General features: G+C 38.1%; 1 long non-coding RNA gene across 3 annotated transcripts; it reads left to right on the top strand.

The window, feature by feature from the left end:
• Positions 1–6,301: 6,301 nt before the first annotated feature.
• LOC143105800 (uncharacterized) lies at positions 6,302–9,519 on the top strand. Of its 3 annotated transcripts, XR_012983549.1 has the most exons (6): positions 6,302–6,552; positions 6,679–6,752; positions 7,165–7,376; positions 7,767–7,834; positions 8,023–8,197; positions 8,554–9,519. It is a non-coding gene; the product is annotated as an uncharacterized LOC143105800 (long non-coding RNA). The 3 variants fall into 3 exon arrangements; XR_012983548.1 differs by lacking the exon at positions 6,679–6,752 and having other exon boundaries at positions 6,304–6,634; positions 8,012–8,197; XR_012983547.1 differs by lacking the exon at positions 6,679–6,752 and having other exon boundaries at positions 6,305–6,634.
• Positions 9,520–9,847: the final 328 nt, after the last annotated feature.

Genomic DNA, 9,847 nt, shown 5'->3' on the forward strand with positions numbered 1-9,847 from the left:
TAGAAGAAACACTGGTTTTCATTAGGCTATTGTCTACACAGATATCATAGGCTATAAGGCTACATCTTATTGATTAAATGCAAAGCTAATTTTAATAGCCTAGAAATCTAGACGCACCCTAGCGGCAGCAAATATGTTATTGCCTACCACCATTAGCAAGCTGGTGTCTTGCAGATTCACGTGCTGTGCGTGTGGCCACTGAGTGAAATCAGAGACTTTCTAATGTGGAGACACAGCACTCAAAAAATACTCCATAGAAATGCATAGTTTGTCACGCCAATATGGCCGTTGTCTACACATATCCCACCCCTTCCTCGGCAAAACGTCGACATGTGAATACATTGAGCCAATCATGTGGTGTGATGTGAATACATTGAGCCAATGGTGTGTTGTGAAGATATTGTGCCAATCATGTGTTGTAATCTCGCCGCTGGAGCAAGATTGGTATCGTGAAGCCTTGCGCACGCGCAGTTCGACCCAAAGACTGTGCCCGATGAGTGCCCATAAAACGTTGGTATATGGCCGCCGAGTGGAGGGACTTGCCTAAAAGGACTTTGGTGAAATGACGCGTAATGTAGCCTACTGTAAACAGAGAACGACGTGTGGAGTTGGGTTAGTTAAACAACTACAGTAGCCTATGTCGTCGGCTTATGACGATTTAGAAAAGGTTTGCCCACTCTGTTTTATGAACTAGGTCTACTAACCTAAGCTACTATAACATAGTAACCTAAACAGAATATGTTATGAATGTTCAGCCTTAGATTTTCGAAGCTGCCAGGTTATTGAAATGGATGGACCATGACATGGTTAAAATGGGTTTGATAGCTTACTTCATTAAACATGAAACAACTTTAAACATTTTATTCTCTATCTCTAAGATGAATACTATCGCATGTTCTGATAGGCTAACTGCCAACTCCCAAACGTCTCCTGCAGCACTGTGTCTGCGTGCACCTTCTGAGAGTTCACTGAATGTATGACGTCACGGATTGGTGGCCGCAAGGCATTTCAATTAACACAGAAAATTTTTATTTTTGCAAATTTCTAATTTCACAAACTATTAATGAGACATTTTAGCGAATATTCACGTTGGAACTAGCGGAAGTATTACAAATTTTAAAAAGTAAAAAACGGGTCTTGTCAAAAGGGCACTTGGACATCAAAGGGGCAAAAGGGCAGGTGCTAGAGCCCCTGTAGCCCCCCTTCTCTGCACGTGCCTGTGGTAAAACAAAACAAAAAAGTTATAGCCTAGAACATTGGTTCTCAAAGTGGGGTCCGGGGACCCCCAGGGGTCCGCAGCACATTGTCAGGGGGTCCCTGACAAAGTTTGCTACAAAATATGAAATTGTCTTATATGGCGAAAAATGCTACAGTATCAGTAGCCCAATTGATCTGCTGATATGTTACATCAATACGTCAAAACACTTTAATTAATTTTAATTAACCGCCAACAAAATGAAAGTTATGTGAAGCAAACACTATGTGTTCAACACAATAGGCCTACATTTGACAAAGAAACAACAATCCTTTAAAAAAATCCTACACACTGTCAAAGTTTCATGTAACATGACTATTGTGGTATTAGCACTCGTTTTTAAAATACATATAACATAATCATCTAAAAAAAAAGGCTATATAGCTACATGATTAACTTAAAGTTTTATGTGTTGCGATTATGAGGGGTCCTTGGAGAATTTTCCACTCCATGAGGGGTCCCCGGCCCACAAAAGTTTGAGAACCCCTGGCCTAGAAGCTAATCTTCTTTCCACTTTTCCGACCTACGGTCAATCGAAAACCTCTGAAATGATTATCGTTGGTGCCGTTAGTGCCGTTTTTCATTAGGTTTACTTGCCTTTCAAGTGTGTTGTGGGCAACAACGACCCAACCTGTAAGAAATTCGAAAGGACGTAAGTCTCCATTAAACTATTGACCTATAATCCATATTGAGCTTGCAGAAACCACAATCAAATATTCGATTTGTCAACGACAACCAGGTGAAAGAGACAAATTCACAGTTTGATAAGATGTATAGTGAAATTAATCAAATACAGTAATGCACAAAACACATTTTCTCATAGAAAGCTTAACATTGAGCGATTCCTGAGACTCTTAGCTTTAAAACGAGGTATATTACGACTATGTATTCATGTTATGGTGCATAAAATTGATTTTACAGTAATGGGGGAAGGAGGGGTGAACTTGTGATGATGTCGGTGCCGGTTTTGTGAGATTTAATAGTGAAGGGTGTCAGGTTAAAAAAATATATATATGTTTTAGCAATTGTGAAAAATTGTAACATGGTTTAACATGGACTGCCATACCATGCAGTCAGATATAACTGCTGTTGGAGGGGGAATAAAAAATGGTAAAAGGCAGGAAAAACTGCTAATGTGTAACACCATCTGTAAGTTCTTTGTGGTAAAATCTAATTATTGTTTCAGGTACTGGTGGTCAGGCCAGCCAAATGACTACCAAGGTAACCAGGACTGTGCCCGTCTCTACAATACTAAATGGGATGATGAAACATGCTCTACACACTATGTGTGGACCTGTGAGAAACAGGTTTAATTTTTATTGTCATTCTCTCACTCAGTATTCTGTGAAACTCAAAAGTAGAATTTCTGCAGTAATCAGCTTACATTTTTTGCAACAAAAGTTCTTACAACCTTGGCAGGGTTGATTACTGCAATGGACTGTTCACAGGCCTTCCTAACAAGACTTTAACAGCTTCAGGTGATACAAAATGCAGCAGCTAGGATTCTAACAAAAACTAAAAGAATTGACCACATTATTCCAATTCTTAAGTCCCTGCACTGGCTTCAAGTAAGTTACAGAATTGACTTTAAAGCACTATTGATTTGTTTATAAATCAGTAAATGGAGCAGGACCTACAGTAAATACCTATCAGATATGTTTCAGCAGTACACACCTTCTCGTCCTCTCAGGTCCCAGGTGAAAAACCTGTTAGTAAAACCTACTGTTAGAACTAAACATGGTGAGGCAGCTTTTAGCTGCTATGCGGCTCAGCTCTGGAACTAACTTTCAGATGACATCAAAAAGGGCCCAACTGTAGCCTGTTTTAAATCTAGACTTAAGACCAAACTGTTCTCAGATGCTTTCTGCTAACTGTGCTGAGTTACAAATTCTGAATCTGCCTTGATAATTATTCTACCTGGTCTTTTATTACTTTTATTACTTTGTTTTTGCTTACCGGTATTATTATTCTTTATTTTTAAACGATTTTACCTTGTGTGTTTTATGTATTCTTTTTATTATGATCTTTACCTTTTTGAACTATTTTTTGACTATATTGTCCTTCTATGCTTTTATTTGTTATTATTGTTTGGTTTTGTTTATGTAAAGCACATTGAATGACCTCTGTGTATGAAATGTGCTATATAAATAAACTTGACTACAAAAAAACATTCTTACAGAACTAAAGAAAAATAGAATCAGAGTTATCAATGCAATACTGTAAGTGAATATAATCTAAACAAATCAAAACTGTGTGTGTGTATGTGTGTGTGTGTGTGTGTGTGTGGCGGAGTGTGGGGGAGGGATTATGGATGCTGCCTTCTGTTCAGATCTGGCCACAAGTTCTCGTCGACATCGCAGGCGATGTGATCTCTGCCTACCCTGGAAATCCATTGAATTGTCTCTGCGAGACATTCTGGCAAAGAGCAATGATGCACATTACTTTTTCCCCTTGCATTCCGGGGAATCAGCTAAACTGATGAAGACAGCGCTGCAACGTTGAAGGACAGTACACAATGGTCGTAGTGTTATCCGATTGCGTTGAAGTCCGAAATCATTCAGTGTAAACATGGTCTAGTGTTATCCGGTTTATGTTGTCTATGTGGTCTATGTTATATTGCGTGCAGTGAGATTTTTATATGCATGCTTGTTGCCGCCCCTCGAGTTGGGTCATTACATTGCTCTTTGCCAGACCCTCAATCTTTCTAGATTATCAGGGTCTGGATTTTTCAGGCTAATCTCTGCCTAGGCAACGGGGAAAATATCACCTTGTGTGCCATATCCACCCTTGAACTGATCCCACTTCAATGTCTCCGCATGCCCCTTCCGTTGCTTGCTAAAGAGACATGCAGGTATATGGTTGGTGGTCATATACTTTTCATTGGCCCACTGAAAATAAGTCTTCAATAGGTTTTAGAAATGGGGTGAAAAGGGAAAAACACAGAACTGTACATAGGCACTCAATGAAAAAAATGCACACCTGAAATATTTTTGTATGCTAAGCCTTTACTATTTGATGTTCAATTTATCCTGTAAGTGTTGTCCGGTATGAATGTATTACCAATTACCAGATGTGCTTGCATTTTGAATGGAAGTGTTTCCCAATGATAACAAGAGATTTCATTTTTGAAGAAAGTATCTAATGTAAGAAACAGTGTGTAGTGTTTCGCAATAAGTGTGTTGCAGAATTGCAAACAATGTGCAATGCAAAAAATGTGTTTAGGCTATGTTTACACAGTGTTTAAGGTATGCTTTAAGACGTTTAGGTATTGAGGCTTTGGTGTAAGCATTTGTTTTTAGTGTGTAAGCAATGGACAACAACTGTAAGTGTCCCACAGACATTACCCAGATTACCTGAGTTTACCCTACAGTATGTGTGATGGGTTAAACAGGGCCCAACATTTCAGACTGAGCATCATGACTTATCACAGCTTTTCAAGTTCCATTGACCCAGGGGCGTTACGGTGTCTTCAATATTGGGGGGGACAGGGACAGATACTGCCCCCTCCCCCCCCCCCCCCCCCACACACACACACAAAAAAAGCTTTAGTTATGCTTGTGATCAAGGGCGTAACCAAGTTCAAAACATTCGGGGCTTCGCCTAAAACTCAGCGGTGGTTCGGCAGGATAATTTTGTAAATACTGTTAAAGCAACACCAAAGAACTTTCCCTCTGTCGCACGCACGCTATTTGTTTATCCAGCACCGGCTTTGCAAATAACGATATCCACAGACAAGGTAGAATATTTTGCATGACTTATAAAAGCACGATGTATTGCGACATCAGACGCAAGTCAAATTTGTAGTTTCTTATGTCTCATTCCATCGAACTACAGAACCGCTACCCGATCTGGCAAACTTACATAGTGCGGTTATAGCCGATAGTGGGCCGCAAAGCGAATGCAGAATTGCCGTTCACCCTGTTACGAGTTGATGAACCACTGAAACGATTTTGGAAACAATATTTTAAGGTATAAAAAACTCTTTGGTGTTGCTTTAAGTAAATGCTGCACACGTTCTGTCAGAGAATAGGGCCTACACTAAAACACGTATGCATGATCTGTTATCTCACCTATATCCAGACATCTGCATGAAAACATTTAACTCACAAGAGAAATGAACATGGCCATAGGTTGCCCAAAACACTTTGCTATGTTTTTAGAAACAAAGATTTTGTGTGTAACAAATAGGCTATAGAAAACACTAGGATCAGTGCCTAGTTCATCTCCTCAGTTATAGCCTATAGCCTACTGTAAGTGAAATGAGTGTGGTTTATTCTGGGATAAAGTTAACCTTCCTTCATCAGTGAATTTTGACGAGACATAACGACTGTGATCATAGTGTGCTAACGTGATGAAAGCGCAATGTTCACACTAGTAGTTTAACTTCTAACAAAAAATCTATTTAATATTCGGTCAGTAGGCTACTGGTAATCTTTGTCATGGCATGTAGATTGCAATTTATTCAATAATTATTTCTTAGATGTAGGATAGGCTACCCCAAATGCGCTCGTTAAAGCCCACAGCCTAATATAATAGCAGCTTAGGATATATGTGGTAGCAAATAATGTTCACCATCAAAAAATAGACGTAATGTAGGAATGCACGCAGAGATATTGCAATGGTGTATCTGATGAAGACCTGAGTGGTTGAAACATACTAATTAAATAACACTGGGAATAAAGAAGACAGTGTGCGGATATCTTCACTTTTTTCCCTTTTGCAACTATCAAAGAAATCCCATAAACACGGGAAAGACTAGGGTAGCCACATCAGATGGCTTAAAGATTAGGCCCTTCTGCATACCATTTAGTGATTTGCATGCAGTAATTTGAACACTGACCTTGTTCTAATAATTTGGTAATGAAAGGTAATTTATTGTCAACACACAACACATAATGTAAATTAAAGGGAAACTTTGTAGGATTAGCTATATTTCCCCCTCTGCTGGAGAAATTGTGCATTATGCTATTTGAAACTGTGGAAAAAGAAGGGCTTTGAACCAGATTTTCTTGTCAATTGGTTCGTTCTGAACAGAAACAGTATTTTAACGTTTCCGGTTTTGGTTCCCACCCTAAAATTGACGTTCCCGAACCGGTTAGAACAAAAAAATATTGTTCCAGAACCGGTTAATAACGTTCCATGTCAGCTGTCGGAAAAAAAAAAATATGCGTATGCTTTCAAAACGCAAAACGGAACATAAAATGATCATAAAGTTTTGTTTCTGTTCCTAGCAAAATGGCAAAAGTTTCTGGTTTTCGTTTTCGTTCCATGAACCGGTTCAAAGCCTTGGGAAAAAGGTAACGATAAAGCACATGGATTTGTTCACAAGCTAGTGAAACGGTTAGCATAAGTTTGGCAGAACAATGTGGATGTTACAAGGTAAGAAACACGATTTAAAACGAGTTTCTCACTTCTCTTTCCAGCGGTAGTCTCAATGTTGCAAGGTTGGTTTTCCGCCTGGGGACACTAGGGAAAGCCACCATTTTTACCGGAACAGGTGATTTAATCAACCAAATGATTTCTAAATGGGTTTATTACGTTGAAATAGTTGCCAAGTTCCCCTTTAACTATAACAAACAATAAATTACTTAATCACACACAAACTACTATACTATTTTACTGACTAGAAAAATAATAAACATGTAGAAAGTTTATAAGTTTAGAACCCAAAATTGACCTGCACACTACAAGAACACCGTTGAGTTTAATGCTTTTTGGCAATCACTGTGAGGAGATTGTGTTTTATCTTATTGACTCTCCTCAGAACTCTATAGTTCTCGACCATCGGTGGCTGGTTAAACATAACCCTCATGTCAGTTGGGCCAAGAATGTCATTTTGGGCTGGAGCCCTTTCTGTTTGTCTCACTGTCTGAAGTCTTCCCTTAATCCTTCATCTGTTGTTCCTGAAGGACTTGGGGATTTTCCTGATTTGTCCAGTGTTCTGGAGGAGTATCTAAATCTGAGGCCGGTGTTCAGCAAATCTAGGGCCACCTCATCGTCCCTATGACTGCGCCATCAACCTGCTCCCTGGAACATGCCCTCATTGAGCTTGGATATATTCCTTCTCTCCCTCTGAACGCCTAGCTATAGAGATATACATCCGATGAGTCCCTATCTGCAGGTATTATCCGCCCTTCCTCTTCCCCTGCAGATGCCAGCTTATTTTTTGTTGGCAAGAAGGATGGCTAACCCTTAAACAGGCAAGAGTGAAAAAATAGTAGTAAAAAATCATTTTATGTTACATTCTGTCTCATTAGCACCTAATAAAAACATTTCCACACTCATTTTTGAGTAGCCTATATCCAATATTTTGGATATTTTGGATTTTATGAGTTATATCTCCTGGGATACGTTGCCCTATTAAGGTATACAAATAATCAAATTATTGTGCTGACATTCACTTTCTCACTCACACACATACACACACACACACACACACACACACACACACACACACACACACACACATATCATGAAGAGTTGTTGAGTGCCTTTCTTTTCTTTTGCTAAGGGATGTGCGACCGTAGCTGATGTTGAGTCTTCCAAGCCTACCTGTGACGCCTCGCCTGATATTACTAGGTATGTTTGTTTTTATTCACTAGAGTAATAATGATCAACATATACATATTTAAATCAACTTTTGAACACTAAATGTTTTTTTTTTTCTGTATTGAATTTTGTTTGGACAAAATCCTAAAATGAATCTAATCATAGTTGACATGTGGATCTATATCTTAAATTGAATATGATAAATAGTTTTTTTTCAGGTGAACAACAAGGTAATCATCAAAAGTGGATGGTCAGCATTGAATCCTTAATCATTTGTGAAGGGTCCAACCTCGCCACATTTCTAACAGGCCTTGCGACATGTTTCTCCACCTTCTACATTCTGAATCTGCAATATCAGGAGGAGGCAGCGTGCACCCTTGAATTCATCCAGAGGTAAGTTCATGTCACACTTTCGAACCAGAATTTGTTTTATGTGTGGTATGTATTGGGGGGGTTGTGTAGTAGTATACTATGTAGTTATAAGCACTACTATGCAGGATTACACCCTCTGTAGAGAGCAATCATGCATAGTACTGCTGTAATAACCACAGAACACTATACTTCTACTTCATACAACTGATTAAATCAAATATAAATGCAGTTACTTTCATTGTGAGAAAGTGTGTTAACGTTACAAATTCACATCCGATTCATTCACTTTGGCACAATTTTCCTCTACATGAATCCTAGTGTACCCTATCAGTTTTTGTAACTCTCTCTTTCTCTCTCTCTCTTTCTCTCTCTCACAGAAAAAAGGCCCAGAAGAAGCCTAAGAACAATCACTAATAAGTAAAGTGAATGTTATACTTGATTTCTCATGAATGTTACTTGATTTCCTCCCTGATTATCATTTATACTGATCTCTGTACTTTAAATTCTTCTGGACATAATGTGTTAGTTTATTCATTCTCACATGTACACAAGCCCAATGCGATGCAATGATATTGATAATTATCTGTGATAATTATTCTGTATCTTATTTGATTTTGAAATAGTACTACTGTAGATAACATGTCTACATTTTACATACATATGTGATACACAAGCCTAATGCGATGTTTTTATTTTCCATGATAATTCTTTTGTACCTTACTCCCGATTTTTGAAATACAACTAGATCACGTGTCTACATTTTACATTCATACGTGATACACGAGCCTAATGCGATGTTTTTGTTTTTCATGATAATTCTTTTGTACCTTATTCCTTGTTTTTTGAAATACGATTTTCAAAATACAACTAGATAGCGTGTCTACATTTTAAACGGGCCTAATGCAATGTTTTTGTTTTCCATTGTAATTCCTCTGTGTCTTATTGCCTGTTCTTTGAAATCCGATTTTCAAAATACTACTATGTATCTACATTTTACATTCATACATGATACACGAGCCTATTGCGATGTTTTTATTTTCCATGATCATTCTTCTGTATCTTATTCCCTGATCCTGAAATACGATTATAGTCAGTCTACATTTTCCAAAATTACTATTTACTATTATCTTGCTTCATGTCCCTTCATCTTTCAAAAAGATTACTTTACTGTTAGAGTGTCAAGTAAGTGCTGTGAAATAAAATATCTGTTAAATTACAAATAAGTAAATGATGTGAAAACATGGATTTTTATCTTTAAAATGTTGATTTGAGAGTGGATGAACTCAATATATGGCACTTGTTTCCTGTAATTGTAAAAAAATAAAGACCTGTTGTGTAACTAATGCGAAGATCACATTTTTTTCTTGTTACCCAACATGAAAATTATTTAATATACTTAACAGGAATTTAATGTTATGGTAGTCTGCCGTTAAACAACGGGAAGCTCCTGGAAATCCTGCCAGTTGTTTCCTGTTAATTTACAGGAAATTAATGTTGTTATTTTACATTAACTTAATGTTAAACCAGGGCACCGTTAAATAACAGGAATCTCCTGGAAACTCTGCTGCCAGTTGATTCCTGTTTTTTTACGGGAAAATTTCTTACAGTGTAGACTTCTTTGCATAGTCTGTCTGCCTCTCCACCCTCTCCATGTTTGAGTACTGACTGCCC

This window comes from Alosa pseudoharengus, unplaced genomic scaffold (assembly GCF_046254945.1).
Source record: "Alosa pseudoharengus isolate Yale_2024_CS ecotype anadromous, Long Island Sound unplaced genomic scaffold, YU_APseudo_1.1 YU_APseudo_1.1_scf_6, whole genome shotgun sequence".
Lineage (NCBI taxonomy): Eukaryota > Metazoa > Chordata > Actinopteri > Clupeiformes > Clupeidae > Alosa > Alosa pseudoharengus.